This window comes from Ammospiza nelsoni, chromosome 1 (assembly GCF_027579445.1).
Source record: "Ammospiza nelsoni isolate bAmmNel1 chromosome 1, bAmmNel1.pri, whole genome shotgun sequence".
NCBI lineage: Eukaryota > Metazoa > Chordata > Aves > Passeriformes > Passerellidae > Ammospiza > Ammospiza nelsoni.
The window spans coordinates 87,377,442-87,403,154 of NC_080633.1; the positions used below are offsets into that span (position 1 = coordinate 87,377,442).

A 25,713-nucleotide genomic window follows, 5' to 3' on the forward strand; every position below is an offset into this window, starting at 1 on the left:
GGCTGGATTCTCTTTGCATTATAGATCATCTTTGTTAAAAAAGCAGGGCAGACAGCCACTTCCAGAGCCATCCACAGTCAGGGTGATGTGCCTGGGTGATGTGTGTCCCGGGTCCCATCATATGATGCTTTCCCATATTAGGTGAGGTGCAGAATGTGCTAAACAAAGCAGTAGAGACAAAGGGGAAATGGCCAAAACCCATGGCCTCAAATCCATGGCTCTCTACCAGCCCCTTCCTGCAGAGCTCCCATCACAAGGCAGTATTTCTGTGCATCCAGTGCTGGCAGGACCAAACCCTTAAAACCAGACAGCCTTCAGATCCCCGGCTCAGTATTTATGGCATCAGTGGGATGGATTCATCCTCATTTCAAGGCAGAACGCTTTCGTCTCTACTTTTTCCTGGCTTTTGTTCGCCAAAAAAAGAGCCCACGTAGCAGAGCCGTGTTACAAACTGCTTCTCGCTTCTGTTATTTAGCGTTTTGTAGCTACCACGGCTGGCCAAGAGGCTGTAAATCTTGCCTGGTGTTTTGTAACAAAGGAAAAAATAGAATGATTTGTGTTGACTTTTGGTCATCGTGTATCATTATCGATCCGGGGGAGGGCGGCGGGGAGCGCGTAGCGCGGATCTGTTGCTCGCCGCTTCTCCGGGAAGGCGGCGTGAGCCGGCAGTCAGTAGAGGGCAATAGAGAAATACAGTTTGTGATGCCTAAAGGATTTGAAGCCCTGATTATGTGTTTACAGAAAAGAAAAAGAAGAAAAGAAGAGCCAGGAGGATAGGTTGTTCAGTTTACTACCGGAGACCTGACTGTGACAGACCACCAAGAAAACAAAATTTTCAAAGAGAGTGGAGAAGACCTTCTGCAGCATCTGCAAGTCTGTCCTTTTTTCTTCAGAGTTACGTAGGATAACTTAGCCAGAACTTATTGATGTCTGCATGTTCAGTGGACTCGGGGATGGACTGGGAGATGCGGAAACGTACTCTTTGGAAGAAACAGGAGAGGAGGCATTTCAAAGATCCTGCAGGTGACAAAGGTGAGCAAACTCACAGCTTCTCTTTCATGTGAGATAATGAATGTTCAGTCAGCTGTATAAAAGTCATGAACACACTGAGTGATAGAAATTATATGAGAATTTTGCTTTTTCAGGCATGCTACTGCATGATTCATTTTCTCACTGAAAAAAGAGAATAGTGATGCTACAAGGATAAGCATTTCCAAGCATATGTTATTTTGAAGACATGCTAAAACCACTGACCTGTTTTATGTGTCATATTTTGTATTAGAATTGTTTGAAACGTGCTCGTCATTTTACAAGCTTTATGTGCTATAGTTCCTAGACTCTAGTTTACAGAGGAATATATATATATAAAAATGTGACTATTGTTTCTCCTTTCAGAGGGGATTTTTGCTCAGCTTTTAGACAAATGTGATTTGAAGGTTTGGAGAAATTTATCAAGAGATTTTTGGATGCATAATGGTAATGCCCTCAGGTTTCTCAAAGGCTTTTTAATCAGAAAGATATTGAGAAGTGATAACTAAGAACACAGTAATAACAAAAGGTGTTAAGCCATAGAAATCAAGGGATGCAGAGGATTGGGAAAGCAGCAAAACCCACAAGAGACTAAGTTAGGAAATAAACATGTGAAACACTTTTCTATTGCCAAGATCTCAGCTGGTGTCACCATAACACTTGGAAAATATCCTCAGGATGCCGGGAACCATTAAAGCAGTACAGATTATCAGAAGATAAACTTCCACTTCAGCTGCCACCACTACCAGAAGTGACCAATAAGAAATGTTTGGGAAATGAAAGATGAAGAATCAAAGCATTGACATTCTGGGGATATCACAGAGCAAATGCAAGGGTACCTAGAGGTCAGTCAGACAGTACCCATTTGAAACACGGCAGGCTGAAAAATAAAATAAATAAATCATATTCTGAAACAAACCATCAGCTTTTAAAAGGTAATTAAGGGACAAGTTATCTGGTGTTCCTGCTGAGCTTGGATTTATTTTGTAAGTGGTATTATAGGTAAGGCTATGACACAGTGATTTATCTATGCTTTGAGTGCCAAAAACATGTAAAAGATTAGTGTGGTTTTTGTTAGTTTATACATTGTTTAGAACACAGCTTCCTAGCAGTATGTGCGTGAGGGAGGTGAAAGGTAACGTATACAAAGCATGCCACTGTATCCTGTGGGCTGGCAACATCCATTTGATAGGGAATATACCCAATGACTATCAGAATCCATCTGATCTTGAAAGCTACAAGTTCTAGTTTCCTATTTTTTCTTCCTTTCATTCAATTTCCAGTACTCTACATCTTGTATACTTGTAAATCCATTATCTCAAAAGATAATAGAAATTAAAGATGGTGTTGAACAAAAACCTCAGAGAGAAATATTCATGCAGCTTAATAGTGCCAACTCTTCTTTAAAGTGGTCTCTGGTAGAAATTATTAACTCTGTATCTAGGATGTGAAGCTGTAGGGCAGTAAACGTTCCCTTATAACTGATACCTATTTTCAGTGAAATTAGCAGGGTTGCCGTGTGGTGTTTTGTCCATACAAATACAGTCAAAGGGATTTTTGTAGTGGGGAGCCACACAGGCCAGCGGCTGGGGCTGAGGAATGGGAGCTGCTGCTCCTGGAAGTCCAGGCCTTGCTTTGTCTCTGTGTGACTTTGTGGTACATTAGGCTTGCTTATGGTCAGCTCATGAAGTGGCCAGGCTGGCACCTTGCCCATGCCAAGGGCTGGGCTTTGAGTGGCAGGGTGCAGATGGTACAAGGAGGCCTTCCTTCCATGCAGGATATGGGAAAGGCCATTGCCAGGTTGCAGTGTTCTTCAGTACACAGACAAACATACTCCTATGCCAGTTCTGCCTGTAAACCCTTGCTGCCTTGAGTCATGATAAACCATACCTTAATTTTCACTCACAGAACAGTTGTCTAAAAATGTTGAAATCTCAAGCCAAAGTTTCACCTGTGAAAAAGATGCTGCTAATTAATGTGTTAATTGTCATGTAAACCCCTTTGCTTAATGAGATGTGAAATGGCCCCTGCTGTTAGCAATATCAGTGTGCACAGGAGTTTGTCCCGGGCACTTAGGGTCATTTACTGCTGTGCTGCAGCACAACCCAGGGCTGCTATTTCAGCCTCTTGCCAAAATAGAAACGTTTTACTTTCTGATGAGTCATCTGGGTTTCGCTGAGATCTTGCAAGGTTCCCCCACCCTATTCTTCTTTGCTGTGCCGTCCAGGCCCTGCCCTGGAGGCCTTGCTTTCTCAGGAAAAGATGGGGTGGAACCTGCTTCAGCAGCTGTCAGCTCCATTCCTTAATTAACTCGGAGCAGACTGCTAATGAATGATATGGAGCGTTTTCCCTGTCACTGGAGCTGAACATGCAGCATTCCCAGCCTTTTCTGGCCAGCAGTGTGGCAGAGCAGTGCTGGCAACTGAGTCAGTTTGCCACACGTTGTGCTAAATGTTCCCTGCATCAAGGCAGAAAAGGAACTAGGTCAACAAAAGGTGGAAGCTTTAATCTATTTTCCAGGTAGGTCATACTTACAAACAACACAGAAGAACTACATGTTTCAAGAAAATATTTCCTTGCATTTTTTTTTCCTTCTGATGCAAAAGGGGGTAGAGGAAGACTTAATTTTCTCCTTTCCTTTTACTTTAACTTATTTCCTTTTCCTTCTAAGTCTGAATGATCTGTTCTAAGGTGGCACTAGTTTGAGCATGAGGCCAGACTAGATGACCTCTAAAGGTTTCCAACCTTACCGTGTAATTTTCAACAATCATGCTGTTATTTTGGATTCCTCCCGACTCCAAATTATCTGGGAGAGGGGAAAAAAACCCCACAACTGTTTAAAGATAATTTTCTTTCCCCTTAAGTTATTATTTTTATTCATTTGAAAATGCATCAGGGAAAATAAAAGCTGGGTACTTCTAATAAATAACAGTGTTATGGAATAGTTCTTTGCAGTTGTTGGTTTCTGAGTTTTGTTGTAAAATGCTTTAATTACCATGTTCAGGCTGCTTTGCAGAATTGCTATTAGACGGAAATGTAGTCAGCTGAGGGCTAAACTGTTTGAGGGCTGTACTCCCTGCTGCAGTTGAAAAGTGGCTTTTCACACCTGTTTATAGTATCCTAAGTTGGTCTTGTGTTTGAAAAGCTGGTGTCATTGCTGATTCTTCCAGTTCTATGCCTGGTGACTCATGTGGTAAGAAGGAGTGAAATATTTTCTGCTAACGTATGTGAAATAATATTAATTTTAAAAATCCATATTGCTTTTTCAGTAATGCATTTTAGCTAAATTCATTCTAAATTATGCTGTTTGCCCAGCTGACATCCTTAATTCATCATCCTGGCTGAAACCAAGATCTTCAAAGCCATTTACAACAGCTAAACAAACATGTCTTTCATTAGCTTCGATTATAATGCCTGATGAAGTGCACAGAGGATCTAAATCTTTAGAGATGACAGTGATGGATATGATTTAGACACAGGAGAGGTAAGAGAATCAGGCTGATGCTTAGAGTGAGCATTAATCCAGAGTTTCACAGTCAAATATAGGTGGATGGTGCAGTGCTTCCTATCTGCTTCAAAACTGCTGTTGCTGCTGAGGCACAACATATTGTAACTGCACTAGGAAGTGAGCGCTTGGGTTTTCATTGCTGGTAATGGGGCCTTGTCCCCAAAACCTACTCCTCTTTTAAAGGATAAACTGGATGTAACCACCTCCGAAGTGTGAAGCAGCTACAGTGAAGAGGAAAAACTCCACGTGACATCAATTTAATTAGAATGCAGTATCATTGCCTTGATTAGTGATGGAAAACAGGAAACTTCTTCAGTGAGGATTGTATTGTAGCTGCACAATTCCGCAGTAGGGAAAGGATTTAACCCTTGTCAGGTTGGCCTGCGTGCAAGGCCCTGGGCTTTCCTGTGCCCCTCAGAGACTTTGTGCAGGAAACAAAACAGCAAGGGGTAGATAATTCAACAGAAGATTTCTTTTTCTAAAATCCGGAGGCCTCTGTTTAAGCATCCCAAGCTATTAAAAGCTCACACTAGTTGTATGCACATATCTTAAACAAACATCATCAGAGTTATGTTAACTTGTTGCTTATTTGGAATGTGGAGAGGGGCTGATGCAATCTCTGGTCTTTTTCTAGAAGGCACATAGCCAAATGTTTTTGTGTATTCTTCTCATTATTATTAGATAAAGCTGACAGTGGTGTTCAAGTATAGTCTGCATCAGTCCCTTGAAAGGTCATTTCCTTAGTGAGCAAAGACTTGTTGTCTTTCTTCAGGACAATAGTTTTAAAGACTAGGTTGATAGCTGGGCAGACACAACAAAGTTTGTCAATTCATAATCAATTTATGGAAATGAAAATTATTTTTTCCTTACTGTGTGCTTAAGCAATGTTTTCCTGATGAAAATATTTATGGGGTTTTTGTTTGTTTGTTTGTTTTTTGGGATTTTTTTATCTCCTCCTTTCTCCTGAGCCAATCTGAGATCTCTATATCCCTTAGCACTGTTTAGAAAAAAAGATCTGGTTATCCTAAGAGCAGGGAAGACTGTGGGATCTCAGCACCTCAGGATGGAGGTGCAGAGAGGCCGAGACCACCCTTGGGGGGCTCGGGAATCCTGGAATGTTGCCAGAAGTGTCTGGTGGCAGGATTTTGATCCTACACAGGAGATGAGACCTGTATGAGGACTGGGAGGAATTCACTGGGTGAATGGTGAAGGGATAAGTTAGTTAAAGTGTAGAACACAGGGTTTAGGATTTTGGTACAGGGGGGTCTAAAGAAGTAAGATGGAGGAATTGGGGCGTGTCCTGTCCTTCTTCTTCTTCTTCTTGGCCTCCATCTTCTGTGGTGGTGGTGGCACTTTGGGATTGGTCATTACTAAAAGTGCACCGGTTAATAAGAGTAGAAAGTATTGGAGAAAAATGATAAATATTGTACACGTAACTTAGGGTATAAAGATAAGTGACCGCCCGGGGGCTTCGGGAGTGTGCCCATGGCTGACTTGCTGTGCAGACCTCTGTCGGGCTGAAAGAAAATCTTTTAGATAAACAATTAATAAACACCGAGACCGAGACAAGATCAGAAGTCTCTCCTCGTTCTTTGAAGCGTCGGCTCTCCAAGGCCATCCCTGGGCCTTTCCAGGCCACCTAAACAGCAACAGCCTGAAAACCCGACAAGTGGCGTTCGCTGCGTGGGCACCCCCCACCAACCCTTTCGGGGGGGGATCAGCCCTGAAGAGCTGAAGAGCTGAAGAGCTGAAGAGCTGAAGAGCCGAGAGAACAGCTCCTGAGGAGAGAAGCCTGAGAAAAAAAAAAAAAAAAAAAAAAAAGGAAAAGAAGAAAGAAGAAAAGAAAAAAAAAAAAAACAGCCAGAAGAGTCTGCAAAAAAACAGCAGTCACTGAGAATTCCATCTCTCAGCTTCTGCCGAAGGCAGTTCGCAGAGCAGCCCGGATCGGAACCAGAAGGCGCCTCTGGATTCCTTCTCCTGTGACCTGCTGGACAGAGACGGGAGCCTTCGGACAGCTCTGACGACAGATTCGGTGAGAAGGTCAAAAAATAAGAACATAATTGCACACTCTCCCAAAAAACAACGGGAAATTTTGTCCGCCTTACAAGGCGTGGCTCAAACATATACAGAAGGGATCCCAAGAAAAGAATTAAAACAGCTGTTGTTGTGGGCAAGGCTTAATTACCCACTGGCCGAAACATGCCTGCTATTCGAAGTGGGGTTTTGGCAGGAAATTAATAGGCATTTATATTTTCTAGCAACAAAGAAGGACGAGACAGCGTTAAAGCTGCTCTCGCCGGCAAGAAAAATGCTAGAATCTCTATCTGAACAGTCGAAAAGACTGGGAGAGCAACGAAAAGTTGCTGCACCCTCGGAAGGAGGGTGGGGAGCAAAGCTCCAGGAAAGAATTACCTCTGACCTCAAGAAGGCAGGGGAAAGGGCTCTCGAGAAAAGAGAGCAGGAAATAATATTAAAGCCCCCGGTCCCAAAACCCAGAAACCCCAAGAAGCTCCTAAAGCGTCCTAAAACTCCGGAGAATATAAGGGAGTCAGGATCGGAGGAGGGGGTGCAGGGGGAAGAGAAGGGATCGGGGGGGGAGGCGCTTCCTCGCGGGGGGCACGGCGCGGCAGCGGCGGAGCCGGCGGGGAGCGCGGGTGAAGAGACAGACAAGGGAGACGCGAGTGCAGACGCGGCTTTTATCAGCGCGGCGCCGGGGGGTGGCGGCCGCTCCGGCCGGCCGGCAGAGTAGCGGAGACGCGCGCGGCGGGCAAAACTCGCAAAAACCCGGGAGCGAAGTCGGGTCGAATTGCGGGGCGGGCCCGGGTGCCGGCGGGGGGCGGGCTGTACACACCGGCGGGAGGAGCCAGGGACACAACGTCAGAGGGAGAGGAGACAGAGTCGGGACAGACCGAGGGGAGGAGATTCGGAGGTGGAACGAGGGGGAGAGAGTGACGTCTCGGGTGAGGAGGGGCCGTGCTCGGGATCCTATGTCCCAGCGGCTCCACACCCTCCTCAGACTTGATGCCTCTGGTATAACCCTCGGAGTCCCAGTCCCTTCCCTTCAAGGGAGACGTTCTGGTGTTCAAGCTCCATTTTCAGCTGAATTAAAAGCCAAGCAGACACGGTCTCAAATGAGATCACGAACACGGCAGTCGACAGGACAGGGACAGTCGAGCTCAGGCTGTCATCCGAGCTGGGGAGGCCGGTGACAGCGCCACCTAGTGGGGGGCAAGGCTTTCGCTTGTATCTCCACAGATCGAGACGTGGGTGTCGGCATGACACGTGAAACCATTTCGAGTGCGAGAACATGAAAATGCGGATCCCAGAAACAAAGATCCAAGAAAAAAAAAGAGACGAGTACTCAGACAGGGGTCGAGACTCAGATTGCCAAGACGACTCGGAAGAGAAATAAGAAGAAACTAAGGACTTTGGGGGAATTCTATGTTAAGGTCCTGAATGAAAAGCAAAACAATGATGTCACACAAAAGTGAAGCCATGAGTTTTATGATGCTTATGTGCATCATTCTTTCATTCATTGCAATAAGCAATGGGGATAATTTACCTATTAATCAGCCAAAGCAAAATGTATGGTAGAATTCTTTGACATCTCTCGCATTTGGAGAGGAATTTTAAGGGTAGAATTCTTTGACATCTCTCCCATTTGGAGAGGAATTTTAAGAGTAGGGTTCTATGTTTTAATAGTTCTCCTAGTCCTCATACTTGTCGTCCCATGCATATTTGCATGTTTAAAACACGCTATGAATCGGATAGTAAAAGAGGTCTTCCTGGTGCAAACAGAAGGGGGAGATGTGGGATCTCAGCACCTCAGGATGGAGGTGCAGAGAGGCCGAGACCACCCTTGGGGGGCTCGGGAATCCTGGAATGTTGCCAGAAGTGTCTGGTGGCAGGATTTTGATCCTACACAGGAGATGAGACCTGTATGAGGACTGGGAGGAATTCACTGGGTGAATGGTGAAGGGATAAGTTAGTTAAAGTGTAGAACACAGGGTTTAGGATTTTGGTACAGGGGGGTCTAAAGAAGTAAGATGGAGGAATTGGGGCGTGTCCTGTCCTTCTTCTTCTTCTTCTTGGCCTCCATCTTCTGTGGTGGTGGTGGCACTTTGGGATTGGTCATTACTAAAAGTGCACCGGTTAATAAGAGTAGAAAGTATTGGAGAAAAATGATAAATATTGTACACGTAACTTAGGGTATAAAGATAAGTGACCGCCCGGGGGCTTCGGGAGTGTGCCCATGGCTGACTTGCTGTGCAGACCTCTGTCGGGCTGAAAGAAAATCTTTTAGATAAACAATTAATAAACACCGAGACCGAGACAAGATCAGAAGTCTCTCCTCGTTCTTTGAAGCGTCGGCTCTCCAAGGCCATCCCTGGGCCTTTCCAGGCCACCTAAACAGCAACAGCCTGAAAACCCGACAGAAGACAGTGTAAAGCCTGAAGGAATTCTAGACAGAGATGCTGTGGCATACATAAGGTCTGTGAAGAGCTTGTCACTGTGCATTTTGGCTCTCAGCTTCTGTTTCATTTGTTCTGCTGGTTAATCATTGGCTTGAGTGCTCAGGTACCATGGTGATCAACACACTACCAGTGCCACAAACCCAGCATGATGCATATTCATTGAAACACTATTTTTGAAATAAAACCAAAAATAAATGCAACTTTTGAAAATCCTCAGCATAGCTAACATTGCCATGTACTTTCCTCTCTAACAATTTAAATTAGCATGGTAGGATAAAGGCTTCTTCCTCCCATTTTAGATTTTTCCTTCTGCTGTTGATATCCCCAGCTTTCTCATTAAATGGTTTGAAAGGCTTCAGACTTCTTCCATATGTTGAGTATAGCACATTTGTGCATTGGCCTTTCTGTGCAGCTATTGAGATGTTTGTTCCACTGTCATCAATATTAATATCAAGGAAAGGCCCTTGGAATAAGAGCCAAATGCATCCTTGCTCTGTTAAGCCCCAACAGTTTGCTAAGTGTGACCTTTGTGAATCTACGGGTATAAAGTTCAACCTTGAAAATCTTGGCCAGCAACTAACTGCTGGAATGCCAATTGGCAAGCTCTTCTTCCTTCTCCAAATGTGGAGCCTTCTGCCTGAATAGCTCCAATGCAGCATCTCTTCCGCAGTGTCAGGTTTTGAGGTCCGATCCTCACACAGACCTCTGGTGCTGTTGTTAATTTTTATAATGCTGTGCTATTTATATCTTTATTTGAATGTGTAAGGTGGCCAACACTGGGAAGTCAGCACTGAGGAGCAGTTTCCCACTGAGGATGTTACTGTGTCAGCATCCCTCCAAGATAACTGCAGGGAATATAGAAAAAAATATTTCCTCCTTATCATGAGAACCTTATGAGTTTGCTCCTGGTTTTGGTATCTTGAATTCCTTCACAGTGTTGCTCTCTGAGCACCGGTGCCTGGAGCAGATTCGATACCATGCTGTCAGTCAATGAGCCCCCAGCACGTGGCATGCCCACGAGGCAAATAAACCACAGAAGAGGGAATTAGATGGAGCTAGATGCAAGGTATGCATCCACTGGAGCTGGGTAATTGTTCCTCAAACTCTGCTGATCGCAAAAGCTTGCTTTAACTTTTGTTTCAGCTGTTGGGAAATGGAAAATACATAATATTCCTCTTACATTCCCCTCACATGAAATAAAGATGCCAAATATTTTTTCAGGCGTGTCTTACCATCTGCTTCGACAGCAATTAGCTCACCAATTGGTGTGGGACAAGTTTCATTAATAGATGGTGAAAGCATGCAAAAAGCCTCAAAACTCAAAGAGTGATGCAGGGATGCTCTTTATCTTTCTCTGGCATGAGGTAGGAAGGGCCTGTGATGCACTGCTTTGCAGGAGTTGGAGACACTTAAAAGAAGTGGGAAGACAAACCAACATACTGAATGCCCAATATTACTGATTTATTTTTTTTTAAGTATAGTAAAGACACTAAATATGGCAATCATATTAATATTCCTAAGCCAAAGAGTGGGTGAGATTTGTAAGACTTGTGGGTCAGGACAGTGGCCGCCTCTCTAGCCTGCTTCCTGTGAGATCTGAGCTGATGTTGTCGCAAGAGTGGTGGGAGAGAAGCCAGGACTTACCCTCTAAGGATTTAATTTGGAAAGCCTTGTAGTTGGGATTCCCTTCTATCTATCTATCTATCTATCTATCTATCTATCTATCTATCTATCTATCTATCTATCTATCTATCTATCTATCCTTCTGCAGTATGGGACTTTCCAGCTTAGGGCTATCCAGTCCTTGAACTCTCTACAATCCACAAATCCTTGTAAAACGTACAGGTCCAGCTGCTCTGCTCTGGTGCTTTGCTGCAGAGAAAGAACAAACCTTGAGGACGGTGGAAAATGAGCGCTGCTTGCTTCCTCTGCCTCTCCTGACTCCAGGCCAATGACAGTAACAGTCACATCCCTCTTCCTGGAGGAAGATGGGCCAAGCTGCAGAGGAAGGCACCAAGCAGGGTGTAGACTATTACTGTGGATGTAGGTGTAATGTATTAAAAATCCTGGTGCCTGTAGCATGACTGCAAAACTGGGCTGTGGAATCAGAACACGAGTGGTCCTCTAAAATGATTTTGCTGCCATGATATTGCCAGTCCTACAGGCAACTCTTCCTGCCAACCATTTCCTCCTTCTCATTGATCTGCAGTAATTTTTTGGTTACATTTTTGGTTACTTTAAATACTTTTGATTTCTTTGCTTACCTTGAATTATTTTTTGGTGTTCCTTTGTGTTAAAGTTGAGTGGTATTCATAGCGTTCACAGATTGGGTTCAATTAATTCCTTTGTACTTCTTTCCCCAAGGTTATTCCATTTTTGAGAACCACTCTAGAACACGTGCAAATTGAGTGTGGATAAAGACATCTCTTGCCAACAGATCTGTGTGCTTGGTTCTTTCCATGGACTGTAGTCTGGAACTTGGCAAGCCTTTGGAATCTTTCCTGGATGAGCAGTTCTGGACTATTCACCAATATTTTTTTGGAGCCAGAGTGAAAATAAACATGAGCTTGAAATGATGAATACCAGCTCAAACCCAGACTTCCCCTGTGTGTGGCCAGAACTGAGATTTAATTAATTTGGCCTCTTTTAGATTATGATCCTGTGTCAGAGTGAGGTTTTTAGTCTGGATGGCATGCAGTGTGATACTCATGTAAATATAAATACAGCAGCTTAGTGCTTGTAATATATTTACAGCCTCCTATTAATTCCTAGTGACATTTTCCTTTTTGGCTACAGCAGGAGAAGCTGTGGCCTTTACTGTTGGAATTGTGTTTGGTACCTTCTGATGGCAACAAAACCTGCAGATATAGAAGCATGATAAATGCTCAGGCATGAAGGTGAGAAATTAGTCCATTTCTGAGCAATCTTAACATCTGCTGGAATGAGCAGAGTTTATGTGGGTTGTGCAATTTCAGCCACTGTTCACTTTCATGAAAGCAGACCCATGATTTTGCTGTCCTCAGACACTTGATAGTTTTGGCTAAAAAAGTAGGCCTGCTGCCAAAATGTGTTCGGGTTTTCAAAGTGTCTAATTAACAACAGGGATTGGTTATGCCTGGAATAAAAAGTATGTAAGGCAAGGAAAGAAATCACCTGATCCAATGCTGAAAGGGTTAATGAGGAATTAAGGAGAAGGAAAAAATAAAGGCTTCTAGAGTTCTGTTTAATTTTTCAGTCTCTTTGCTCTCTGCTAGTCCTTTATGTGAATGCTAAAAATTTCATAAAAAAATTAAAAATGCATTTTATAGACCAATTTAAGAAACTGAACTTGCAATTCTAAGCTTGGAAAATTGCACTTATATTTTCTGACAGAATCTTACATTTGTGACTAAGGGAAAACTTGATTATTTCAGTGAATTGCTGGAGAAGTACATGTGAATCTCACTTTATCCATTCTCACCCTGACAGATTGACTTGGAAACCATGAGTTTCAAAGAAGGTAAAGGTATCAGATGAGTTCATATGCAGCAGATGGGTTTTCTGCAAAAAGTCTCAGATTTGATAAACTTTCAGAAAAATTTCACATGACTTGCTGGGGGAAAAGTATCTTTGTTGTGAATGTTTGCTGGTCCCACCGAAGCTGATACTGCTTTGGGGATGGATTCACTTCAGCTGAGATTAGGACTTTTTTTATAGACCTGTGTGAGCACTGAAGATGAAGACACCAATCATTAAAGCTGTGTCAGCGTCTCAGCAATGAATTGATGTTCTTTTTGGCTAAATTCAATGTTCTTTGAATGAAAATCCTTGATTTACATTTCTCAACTCTTCATGTGGGGCTGTTAAGCTGATGTCTTGCTACTGTTTGTGGAGCCACTGAAGAAACAAGCAAAAAGGGAAAAAAATGCCATCCAAACAACAACCCATGGAAAATATTGATTTAAATTTGGTGGCTGCTGTTGAATGTGCTTGTTGTTCCCTCATGCAGCCACAGAACACATTGGTGTTGCAGGTAGGCCGTCTGACAGCTTCCTTTCAAAGCATTGCCAAACCTGCTTCGTGGATTATTCAACAACTGTTTCCTGAATTGTGCTTGCAGCTGTTTCCTCTTCTTCTGGAATAAACAGTTTTATCTGAAAAAAGCATTGACAAAGGCCAAAGTTGCACCCCCAGCCTGGCCAACTGATATAAGGGAAATCACATTTTCTTGGTGTTTGTAGAATGAAAGTCGCAGCCGTTACCATGGGAATAGTCAATTTATGAAAGAAGAAGTTTTGAGGAGGCTGAACATTACCACTAATCGAAGTGATTGCAGTCAAGACAAAAGGTTAATGTTCAAGATCTGCTAATTAGGAGAGAGCTATTTTTCTGGTAATGTGAGGATGGATGCAAATGAATTCTGTTTGATAAAAATGCTGTTGTCCTGGCTAATCCCTTGAATTTATTATTTTGGATACAAGGATTAGATTCATCCCTAGTATAGTATCCACTGATTTGTTTTCAAGTATGTGTAAACTTAATGGGTATAAACAGACGCTATTTCCTGGAAAGGTTCTTTCAAATACATTGCTGTAATATATTTTAAGTGTTATTACTTTGCATTCCCTATTTGGAGACATTTTTCTCTGTTTTGTTTTGTATTTTGCAACTATTGATGTCCTCTCTGTCTTTTTCTCTCTGCTCAACACATTTTCTAGGGTGTAGAAATTACTATGGTTCTTCAGATTTCTCCTTAAATGTGCTAAAAATGTTATCAGCAAATAGAGAAAAGGCTTTTTTATTCTGCTGCACTCCCTCTATTGACTGACTGTGCCAAGACAAAGTGAATAATATAGTAGTCATCATCTGCAAACAGAAATGTTTGGGCCAGATCATCTCTGCTCATATGAAGTGCCAAATTTTCACTCTCTTCAGGAGAAATGCATCTCTCCACAAGTTCTAAAAATACAGTGTCTGTTAAATTTCTCTTTAGAGCACCCATCTGACATACTTCTTTTAAGCAGCTAATAATTTAAGAAGAATTCTCCAGTTTGCCCTGAATTATTTCACAAAATAATGCTTATTAATTAATTATTTAACAAAATACTTAATTATTATTAACATCATATTTTTGTGAGTCCTAGCTGTTTAAATAATCTTGGGCTCTACATTCTTCTATTTATTTTCACTTGCAAGTAGCCTGCATTATCGCAAAAGCCTTTATCTGTGTAATTAGTTTTACATGGATTTTGTAATGAAAAGTGCATGTGAAAAAAGGAATGGTGTGCTGGATATGTCCCCCAAAATGAAACCAGTAACATCAAAGCAGTGATAATGTCAGTACCACACTGATGGAAGAGCTAAAGGGACACTCTGTGACCAGTGGATGCAAGCAGTGGGTCCAGGCAGTTCTAGAGGGTGTCACAGCAGTGTGATACTTTCAGCTGTGTATTAACCTCTAACTCCAAGGCTGTAATTTTGCCCCCACTCTCCTATCTGGAAGAATGTTTGAAAAACTCATAGCTGCTTTCATTCTCTACAGCCTAGATGAGTGTGTGGCATGTACACTGCCTTGCTCTTGTTGCTCCTTTAATTAGATAATACTAACTTACTTCTACCTGCAGGCATCTTCCTCAAGGCATTTCTAGGCAGCAGTTATGTGCTTAGTTAGCTCTTATCTTGCTGTGCTAAACAGGTCAGCTCTGGTAGTGTCTTCGGATGGGAAATCTCCTTGTCCCCAGGTTCTACTGGAAATCCCCGCTCTTATGTTCTATGGCCTCATTTGCCTTTTTCATCATGTTACCTGTTTTGTCACTCTCTCATTGACAACTGTAGTCATCATTTGTCCTTACTGGGTCATCTCCCATGTTACATTTTCATTTTCTGCCCCAGACCTTGTTGCTGACCCCATTTCTTTGGCTCTCGTCTTCAAGGCGCTTGTATCGCTTCACTACTCCACTGACAATAGAATGTGCAGGTACTCTTCTACCTTGGTCACAGTGATCAAGAGTTATGGAAGGACAAGAGTAGCCCCAGAATGGATCCTGAAGATCCACTGCTAATCTTAATTGATTTGATGCATCCTTTCTTAATGGCACTTACTTGCTATTATTTCTCCTTTAGCTGTTTTTTAACTATGCAAAATGTCTTAGTCCTCAGATTCCTTAATAGCGTATAACACGATGTCAAATGCATTACTAAAGTCCTGAAAGATGAGACGTATTACACCTAATTTGTTCACAAAATCTTTTACCTCATCTAAGAAAACTATATGGATAATTTATATGGTGTCCTCTTGCTAAATTGCTGTTGCACTTTATCCCATTTTTCATTTACCTCTGTGTCTTTATATATTGTCTCTCTCAAAATGTATTTTAAAGCCTTTCATACTAATGAGGTCCAATGAAATAGCTTGTAATTTCCCAACTGCCATCTCCTCTTATTTTTCTTCACTGATTTTTTTGTAAGTAAAGAAACCATATCTTCTGTTTTTCAGTATCACTCCCAACTAGACGGTGCTATTAAAAATATTTGTCACTGGACCAGCATTACACATGAGAGGAATTTTTAGAAGTTTCAGATGGTGATTAGTCAGACTTCAAGCATTTAACTCTTTGAATTGAGTTTTTTGCTAGCTCTGGTAGTTTCTATTTGCATATCCACATTCTTATTATTCACCTTATCTTTGTCTGTAAATTTAACCTAAAAATTTCTGATTGAAAATTGGGGGAATATACTTACTTGAGGCCTTCCTTGTGTTGTCTTTAATCTCTTTTTCATCCTTCCTCCACAATGGCACAGCATTTTTTTCTTGTGGCTTTTTTTTTTTTTTTTCTATTTATACTACCAAAGAGCCTTTTACTATGTGCTTTAATATTCTTTGCAGGACAGAAGTCAGTTAAGTTCGTGGGAGTTCAAACTTTATCTTTGTACTTCCTGACTTCTCTGAAGTTTCTAGCTTGTGGACAGTACTTTTGGCATTGTGTGAACTCTGCTTATTTCCAGTACCTCCATTTTTTTGGTTTCTGGCTTCAGTTTTGTAAAAGCTACTTGTTCAATTTACTGTCTCTTTTCTGTATGACAGAATAGGTATAACTCAAGAGAGTTTAAATGCCATTTTTATTGTCATTTTACAATGCTTTACTGTGTTAGTGCAATTCTTAAGTTCCCATGCCTACCTTTCTTCTCTCTTATATGAATAATCCTCCTCATGTCAGAATCAAAGCTATGAAGATTATTTGTGAGAGAAAAGGTTTGCAGATTAGGGTCTACATTCCTTGAAGTACTTTCACCAGGTACAGCATTTTTTCACAGCAGTGGCTTTTTTAGCTGTGCTGTAAAAGCTGTTTAAGAGATACACATGCAGTATCAAAAGGAATGCAAAATGTTTTGGAGGATGAAACTGCTTGGAAACTGAAGAATGCAGGGATTTGTTCAGGTGCCCAGTACTTCTCTAATAGCCTTTTTGCCAATCGACTCGTGTTTTATTTCTGTCTTTTAAGTATTATTAGATTTTCTTTTGGCACACTGGTGATTTGCAAATGTACAAGTACTGTTCTGAGTGCTTGGGAAAATGGTCTTTCACAGAACTAAATTGTTGCCTGAAAAAAATCTTTGGTAACTACTTATTGCTTGGATTTTTGTTAAGTCACAAGATATGTCATGGCTGTGTTGCACTAACAGTAGAAAAGCATATTTAGCATCTGACTGTGCCCCAAAGAGCTTGCAACTGATAATGTGTAAAATACATTCAGCACCTAAGGAAGTAAACATCATTTTCATGTTCACTGTGAAAGGTGGGAAAGAAGCCAGTGTCACTCATCTGGGGCACAACCAGTAGCTGCACCCAGTCCATTGATTTCTCAGTCTCTCAGTTGCAGGAATGTTTTTTCCTATTTTCATCCACTACAGTTGTTAGTAGGAGTAGGAAATTTCAATAGGATACTGGGAATAAAAGGAGACAAAATTTCATTTATCTTCCTGCTGTTTCACTTTAATAATCTGTCACCATACGCAAAGCAATTGGTAAAAGTAGAAAGTGTGGTATGTTCTCCACTGCAGCCATTGCATTTTGTAGCCACTCCAGAGGGAATATGCATTAGCCATTAATCTGTTACAGGGAGGAGGCTGTGGATGGGTCAGAATACAATTTGTCTGTTAATTTGCAAATATTGAGCAAAAGAGATGAACAGGCTGAACAAAGAAGTAGATGACAATGCAGAAAACATTTTTTGGTATTTTAAAACCTTTCTTTTGAATTGAGTCCATTCATAAGTAATATGATGCAGAGTTCTGAGAAGATATCAAAAAGCCTCTGCAGATTTAGATTTTCAGATTAGCTGGTGAGCTGCACAAATGTGACCTGAATTATGACTCTCCTGTGGTTCCTACTTATAAATCCTTTTTCCACTACAAATAAATTTTGAAATATATTTAAAATAATGAGTTAATGAAAAAAAGAGGGTTTTTTTTAATGGACACAACTACTTTGAGTAGTGAAACTTTTACTGTGAGAATGAAAAAAAAACCTTCTTCAAATCTCTTTTGTATGTAACTACATTCATTTACTTCAGCATCATCAGTGAATCTAAGTTTGACCGATAAGTCAGCTGGAATGTCACTTCTGTGAGTGTGTGTCAGAAAGATTCAGGAGAGGTTAGTGAGGAATCTGTGTGTGTTTCAGTACTTCCCCAATATGTCATCTTCCCATCAAAGCAGGATCCTGGGCCATAGAAAATCATGGAAGCAGAATTCTGTTTTGAAGTGTGTCATTTCACGTATGTACACAGCTATTATTTCCCTCTCAGGCAGTGAAACAATGTACTCTATTTAGAAAGAAAGAGTTTTTTGTATAACTGTAATTATGAAGAAATTCCTTTCTGTCAGGGTGGTGAGACACTGGAACAGGCTGTCCATGGAGGTACAAACCTGGCAGTGTTCAAGGCCTTCAGCAGCCTTGTCTAGTGAGAGGTGATCCTGTCCAGGGCAAGGCGGGGTTGGGACTAGATGATCTTTAAGATCCCGTCCAACACAGACCATTCTATGATTCATTCTATGGTTCTGTGATTTCCAAAAAGAACAACAAATCCCGTAGAAGTGCTTGCATAATGTTATATTAAGGAATTTCAAGGAAAATCTGATCAAGATGGTACTCAGACTATGAATAGAACTTCAAGCACCATCACAGTGTTGCAAAGAGTCCTACAAGAAGGTCTCCTCTGGCACCAGTGTTGCAGTTACTCACCTAGCAAATCTTGTGCTCAGTAATTCATTTCAACAGCAACAAAAACATACAAATAATTTTATCACTGATAATGTTTTTTCCTCAGTTTCTTTTCTAAAACAATCAACACAAATCTTTTTTCTCTTATTCTTCATGTTTTGAGGGTTTTTTTTTTGTTTTGTTTTTGTTTTCTTTTCAGGGAAGAAGGTGTTCAAACAACTGGAAACTTTTCAATCAAGAATGCGGAGATAATAGGTTAAATAGGGCTGATAATTCATGATAAGGGAAGTTTGCTCTGTGCTTGTTTTCTGAACAATATTTTCAGAAAAAAGGATCTTAGCCTTACGATTTGTAGTCCTGCATGAACTTTTCAGGAAAGCAATTCTGCTATATCAGGGACATTCTGTTTGTTAACAGGCTGTAATATAATGGGTATTGATTTAAAATTCAGAGACACAAAAATAACTGGTCTAGTTTTTGGATGCATAAAATATACAGATTGCTAGTTGAAAAGAAACCCCATACCATTTCTTTCAATGCTTGTCTGTTAAAAATGAAGCATATTTTTGACTTTGTTTATAAGCCTATGTTGACTTTTCCAAGCTCTGGAGCATGAGCTGCAATACAAATAGAATCGCATAGCTATTTACCCAGCAGTTGTCCAGACAAACTGACCCGATTAAGGTGAAAATTTCTCATTGCAGCAGTTTTCTATGGGTGTTAGGATATTTTTAGTGAAAGGGCATGTTTTTGTGAAGGTTTATTTTAATAACCCCCCACCCCTCCCCAGACACCAAACAGTCAACTTAAACATTTATTACATATTTTAATTTAAATAAGTCTCCATAGTGCCTTCTGAGGATGACAATTTAGATGCTCATTTCTCCTCTTCTACTTAGGGGCCTGTTTTCCTGTTTGGACTTAGTGCTTCATGACATGCCACTGTCTCTGCTTTATGGCTGTGGACATAGCCTATTCTGTGATGAACTGAGGGAAATACAATGTAGTAGTGTAGCTACACAAGCAAATGAGAATATGAGTCACTCAAACTTTAATATCTGTGAGTGCTAAAGCTTGTATTTAAAGCTCCCCCGGAAAACTTAATTCTTTTCTGCAAGAGGAAAAAACCTGAAAATATTTTTAATTACCTCTAGACAGCTAGTTTTTGTTTACTGTTGAATACATATGTTGACTTTGGTAAAATTATTCCACAGGATATAAGTTAGTATTTTAGCTGTGCAGAAAACTAATACTGTGAGTGAAAGGCTCAGTCTGAATTTTTGTACAAATGATTTCATCTGACAGGTGGAAGAGAAGGGTGATTTTAAGTCAGAGGCATGCTGGGCTATTGGTATTCTTCAGCCATATTCTATTTGTGCAGAGAACTTTTTTGTTGATGTCTCTATTAATCCTCTCTCTCAGTTTGATACAGAAAGCATTTTTTCACACATGCGTTGTGCATGAGGCATGGCCCACACAACTGAAATTCATCTGTGAACTACAGTGTCAGCTTGACATCAATTACTGTCTGTGGCTCCAGGACAGGTATCTTTAAGCATCAAGCAACAAGCAGAAGTTGTATTTCAAAGCCTTGAAACCTGGTCTGAAGCTGCTGGTCTGAAAGCTCTCATCCAATTTGGATGGTATTTTCTCAGCTTGGATTGCTTAATCAATGCTCTGTTTTCACTTCATTGGCAAAAATAATACAAAAAGAAAGCTTTTCTATTAACAAATCATTTGTCATTTCCAAGCTGGCAGCAGAGGTCTGTGCAGTCATGTCTACTGAGTTGCTAAATCTTTATGCTTTCTTCTCTTTGGAGAATCATTAGGTTTAGAATTACTTGCCTCTACAGGGCTGATCAGGATGGCTTGTTTTAAAACATGTCAAAAATGTTGGGCAGCAGCTTGTTAAAAGCTTCCACATTATGGATCATTCTGATTGACTGGGCATAGTTTAATACCAGTTTTGCATTTATTTTTCATACAGGTTGCAAAGATGCTTACATCCTAATTGAGACTTTAGTCTGGACTTGGCACAGGGATATAGTACATCTAAGCTCTTCCAATTTTTCTTCATATTAATCCAAAATATGTTTATTGTCTCTCTGTTAATTTGAAATCTGAGTAACTGTTGCTCAGTGCTATTACAAGACCTTGCCCAGAGAAGTTTTGAATGCCCCATTCCTGAAAAAGTTCAAAGCCAGGTTAGGTGGGGGCTTAGAGAAACCTAATCTACTGGAAGATGTCTCTGCCCATGTCCAAGGGATTGAAACCCGATGATTTTTAAGGTCCCTTTCAACCCAAACCATTCTGTGGTTCTATGACTCTGTGACTGTTGAGAAACTGATTTTCAGAAAAGCTGTTTGCCCACATTGTCTTCAGCTCAAGTCAAGTGTCGCTGCTTCTAAACACCAGTGCTACACAGTCAACCTAAATCTCTGAAAGAGACTGAACTGCAGCCCAGCCCTCAGCCCATCACATCAGACAAACCTGGTTGCCAAGGGTTTGTGTCCAAGCACAGAACAAGTGATGTGTGTGCATATTTCTGTGCCCACCCTGACTTCCATCCAGTAACCTTCAGCACATCATAATTGTATCCTGGAGTCTCATCTGCCTTAAGACAGTGTGTGACCTTGACTTGGAGCAGCTACAGAGCAGGCACATGTTTCAGCTGAAAAGGCCTCTGGCAAAGGGGCAGGTGGGGAAGCCTGTGGAAAACCTCTGTGCCAGAATTCATTTGAATTTATTCTTTTCGTGACTCCTTTACTCCCTTGTATTTCAGGGATTTAGTCCCTATCAGGGAGAAAGAAGGGCAGTCCCTGTCCCCAGGAAGAGTTTTTTGGGCCTCTCACATGCACCATGTGAGGGTATGACTTTTCTCTCATCTCCTCCACCATACCATGAAGACAGGCTCTCCTCTCCTTGTATAACTAGGTTTTCAGAGCTCAGCAGCAAAAGTGCAGACCTTGTTCTTCTAGAAAATGACATGACATTTTGTTAGTGCCAGAGAGAATTGGACTCCAGTATCCAAAGACTGAATTTAGGTCTTTTTTTGAGCACTGCATTTCAAGTTAAATCATTTTGTTTTCTGACCAATTCATAGTGAAGAACTACATCTCTGTTTCCTGTCTTGTATGCTATAAATGCAACTTGATTAGATTATATTTATTGTACTTTGAACTTCAAATATTTCCTGCACTTTCCAGGAAAAGAAAGGAAGGAAAAGTAGGAGAAAAATCGTGACATAAATGACTTTGGTCTAATTTGTAACTTTCAGATTTTGAGTATTTCTTAATTTAATTTGCAGGTGATGATCTGCTGACAGAATAAATAAATCATAGAAAGTGCCAAGACTGCACAAGCATTTGCTGTGGTATTCCTACATGAGGAACCTTCGTCACAGTCTTTCTTCAAGTATGTTCTCTCCTGGGGTAAGTGTTTCGGACACACAATCTTCTCCTGTGTCAAGAGTTTTCAGCAGAGGGAATGAGATGAGTTCTGAAAAGTCCAGCCTAGGTCCTAGACTTTGTTGTCAGAACTGGAAGCTATAGATAGTAAACCTAGCTGTACTCATGTTAAACACATACAAGGTTTGGTAAGGCTGTGGAGTGTAGTAAACACCACAGAACTAAATTACAGGTGTCACTAACTTTAGTTTGTGTTTCCTTTGTCCCTGTGAAATGGACCACATTTGCACAGGGTGTAAAATTCTTTACTTGTCTGTTTACAGGAAATTAATTTTTTTAATACTGGCACCTGTATTTTAATTTAAGACTTTCTGAATTATGTCAGTTCCTCTAAATAACTAAAAAAGACTCTCTTGTCCAATACTAAAAACAAGTAAACAAAAATCCATTAATAATTCTGACAACTAACCTTTGGAATGAAGACCTAATTAGTTCTTATTGAGCTTGGTCCAAAGATCATTGAAGCAATTTGGAGTCTTACCATTAAAGTTAATTGACTTTAGAGCAAAATCCTCAGACATGCTGGTTTAGCAAGCAGTCTCTCTGTCACCCATCAGCAGCATCACCTCCAGACAGACAGGCTGTGTGAGCTGTTCTGTTTGACGTTGTTTCTGGTAAGGATGTTGCTTAAGTTGATTATGTCCCTGTGGGCTAATAGAGAACCTAGAAAAAACTTTGTGCCCTGGGTACCTGTTTATGTGGCAGTCACCAAAGCCTGCAGGTTTCACACATTCCGGTGTCAAAGTGGAGCTTTCGTCAGAAGTGTCAGCATTAACAAGATTTTAAACTGCAGGCGAATATAGAGGATCATTTGATCCTGGCAAGGAACTGTTTGCCTCAGCACTTGTGGGATAATGTAGAGTAAGCAGCAAATCATTGATGAATCTGTAATGCAACACCAGTCCCAGGAGTACTCGGGCAAAATTGCTGCCAAGAAGAAGGAAAGACAACAAAAGTGATTAAATGTAGTAAAGGATTCAGACCTTGGGAGACCTTTAGGGAGAAGCTTCTTATTTTAAGCATAAAGGAAAAAAAATAGTACAGAATTATGTGCATAAAGCTTTCATTCTGGCTTAATAAAAACCATAAGGAACCCACAGATGCTGAATGTTTACTGAACCTTAATTGGCCTGGAATCATTCTTGCAGTTACTCTGATTTTATGCTTGTGGTAATGTTGAGTTCTGGCCATTAGCCACGAGTTTCTAGTGAACCTTTTGCACATTCTACCAAGCCATTAATTCTCATCATTGTTAAACACTTTACATGCTTTTGCTGTCGATAGACATAATTAATAAACATAGGTAAAAATTTACATTGATAGAGCAAGGTGCTTGATCATTGCTTGAACACTTAAAACATGTGGAAAATTCACTAACAATATCCAACAATACTTAAATGTGGATTAGAGAACCTCAGTGGAATTGCATTGTCACAATGGTGTATCACATCTGTCAACACGGAGAGGTTGTCCTTAGCCTCACATTTCAGTGGATGCCTACTTGCTCCTCATCTCTGTTTTGTCTTGTTGCGGGCTGCCATAGTTCTAATAGAGATCCAATGGGATCCACACAGGTTTTTCCATAGTAATGGCTGGGACTTGTACTAAAAACCTTGGTACCTGGGAGATTACCTGCTCCTTTTCCATCTCTGTATTCACTCTGGGAACACAGTTCAGTCACTCCAGCCAGTTGTAATAGGGTTGACAGAACTACTTTCTTTGGGTAATCTGCTTCGTGGCACAGCTTTGTTTCCAGCTACATTGCTGTACCTGGAAGAAGAGTTCAAATTCCATTTGGTTTCCCACGTAACTTAAGTAACAAATTTGGTTTAGTCAGTTTCAAATAATGGCATAGAGATTAAAAAAAGCCCTCCCTATCACATTGATTATCCTCCGAGTAGTCCACTCCCATTGCAAATTTATTTTGAAAACTAAGCAAGGTTATACTGCAATATTAAATACAGTCATCTATTTAGATGAATGCAGTTGCAAAGCTCAGGCTAGTATCCTTATGAAGTTTAAATTAAAGTATGCATTCCACCTACTGATACCAAAAATACTGAGTTAATGCACCAAAAATAAACATTCATCTAAAGAAAACAAAGAGGCTTTTAAGTGATCATTCTGAAAATTTCAATGCCATTTTGCAATAATTTGTGTTGCATGATTTGTGCTTGAAATGTTGTTTTCTACTCGCCCTTAAATATGCTTCTCTATTGTTGGACACCTTTTACTTTGCACCAGCTGATTTTGGAGGTAGATGAAGATGAATGTTAGTCTTTCATATGCTGCAGCAGGGGGGATGTTCTTTGGACTGCACTGGGAAAAAAAATGATGTAAGGATCTCTAGCTTCATGTTTATATCCAGGCCAGCAGTCATCCAAAGAAATTTGTCTCCTAGGCACCATCAGAAAGGGGGCAGGCAATGTAGATGGGCTTGGCAATGAGGCCCTGCCTGTACCAATACAAAAGGGCCCCATAAGGCCTTTCAAGTCTGCAGTAAAGCACATGCTCAAGGGATTAGGGTGGAGGGAAGAAGAGAATCAACTCTTCTTTTTATCTGAATTCACACACACAAAAAAAAGAAACATTTTCTCTCAGGCACAACCAAGGTGGAAGATGATGTCTTACTGACGGAGGAACATGTATTTAGTGCCATGATTTATTAAGATTTGTGCTTGTTTTCTGAGAAATACATGGAGCCTTTTGATAATGCTAGATGATAGCAATCTGCTCTCTGGGCAGATGTGCACATAATAGATGGTGCCTGAGGCATATTTGCCCACATTTGGTGAAATCTCTTGTTTATCTTACCACATTATTTAGTTTTATTGTATTGACTGTTGAGAACAGTATCTTCTTCATGTTGGAAATTGCTACCTTATTTATAAGTATGCAGATTTTAATAATGCAGTAACAGTAATGATTTTTTTTTCTAAGTGTATGATAAAAATAGTGCCACTCTTTTCCTGTGGTTGAAGACGCTTTAAAATTGGTGGACTGGTCATACTGATTTTGAAATAATCTATTTTTGCTGTTGTTCCAGATGATGTAAATTAACGGAAAATGTTCTCAGAATCTGGCTAGACAATGCTTTTGCTTTTTGAGAGTCTATGCACTATGTTTAAGAGTTTTGCCCTATGCTCTCAGCTGGGATTTAGATGGGATCATTTCCTTTGAAGTTTTGTTGTTAAGGTTCCAGATCAATACAGGATTTATGTTCGCATGTTTTCAAGTACACAAGTAGTCTTCTGAAATCAGTGAAAAAAGTTCTGACTTAATTGATGTCAGTGCCAGAACTCCCACTCACCTCAGAAAGGCCATACCTACTCACATTTTTCAATCCAGTTGTTTTGGGGCAAGGAAAGGGAGGATTGTTCTGTTTATTACCAGTGAATGAAGGGTATTCATATATTAAGATTTTATAACACATACAGTGGAGATATCCATGGAGAACTGTCAGAAATAATTATTTCAGTTTCATAAAAATCTTCAGTTTTAGTAATTCCAGTTCTTTATTTTGTCCTTCTACATTGTGTATTAATGTTAACCATGTTACTGTGATGACGTCAAATGTAATCCAAATGGTTTAGACAGCATTTAGATACAATTGATGCAAAGCTTTTTACCATATCAAACTAAAACCATTAATCGTGTCAAAAGAAATTGTTTTGTCATTACCAAAATGCTTTTGTTTTGGATTCCTGAATCTCTTTTCTTCAAGCCATTTGTTTAATGAGAAATTCTGAAGTAGTGACATTCTTTCTGATTTAGGTCATCATCAAATTTTGAAGCGTCAGAGTTTCCTGCAGAACAGAAATTCCAATTTTGACCATCTCTCAGTGCAGTGAGTATTTCATTCACTGTGACTGTTTGCCAACTCAGTGAAAAGCTGGGTACTAAAGTGCTGTTCAAATTTGGAGCTTAGCTGGCTAATATTACTGCTGATCAAAAGAACATTAACATATGGTTATATTGTTGGACAAATACATTGTCTGTGATTCCTTGGTTTTTCAGAAGATAATGAGACTT

At 40.5% G+C, this 25,713-nt stretch overlaps 1 long non-coding RNA gene across 1 annotated transcript; it reads left to right on the forward strand.

Moving 5' to 3' along the window:
* Positions 1–783: 783 nt before the first annotated feature.
* LOC132083871 (uncharacterized) lies at positions 784–25,639 on the forward strand. Its single transcript, XR_009419997.1, has 3 exons — positions 784–1,032; positions 21,522–21,645; positions 25,456–25,639. It is a non-coding gene; the product is annotated as an uncharacterized LOC132083871 (long non-coding RNA).
* Positions 25,640–25,713: the final 74 nt, after the last annotated feature.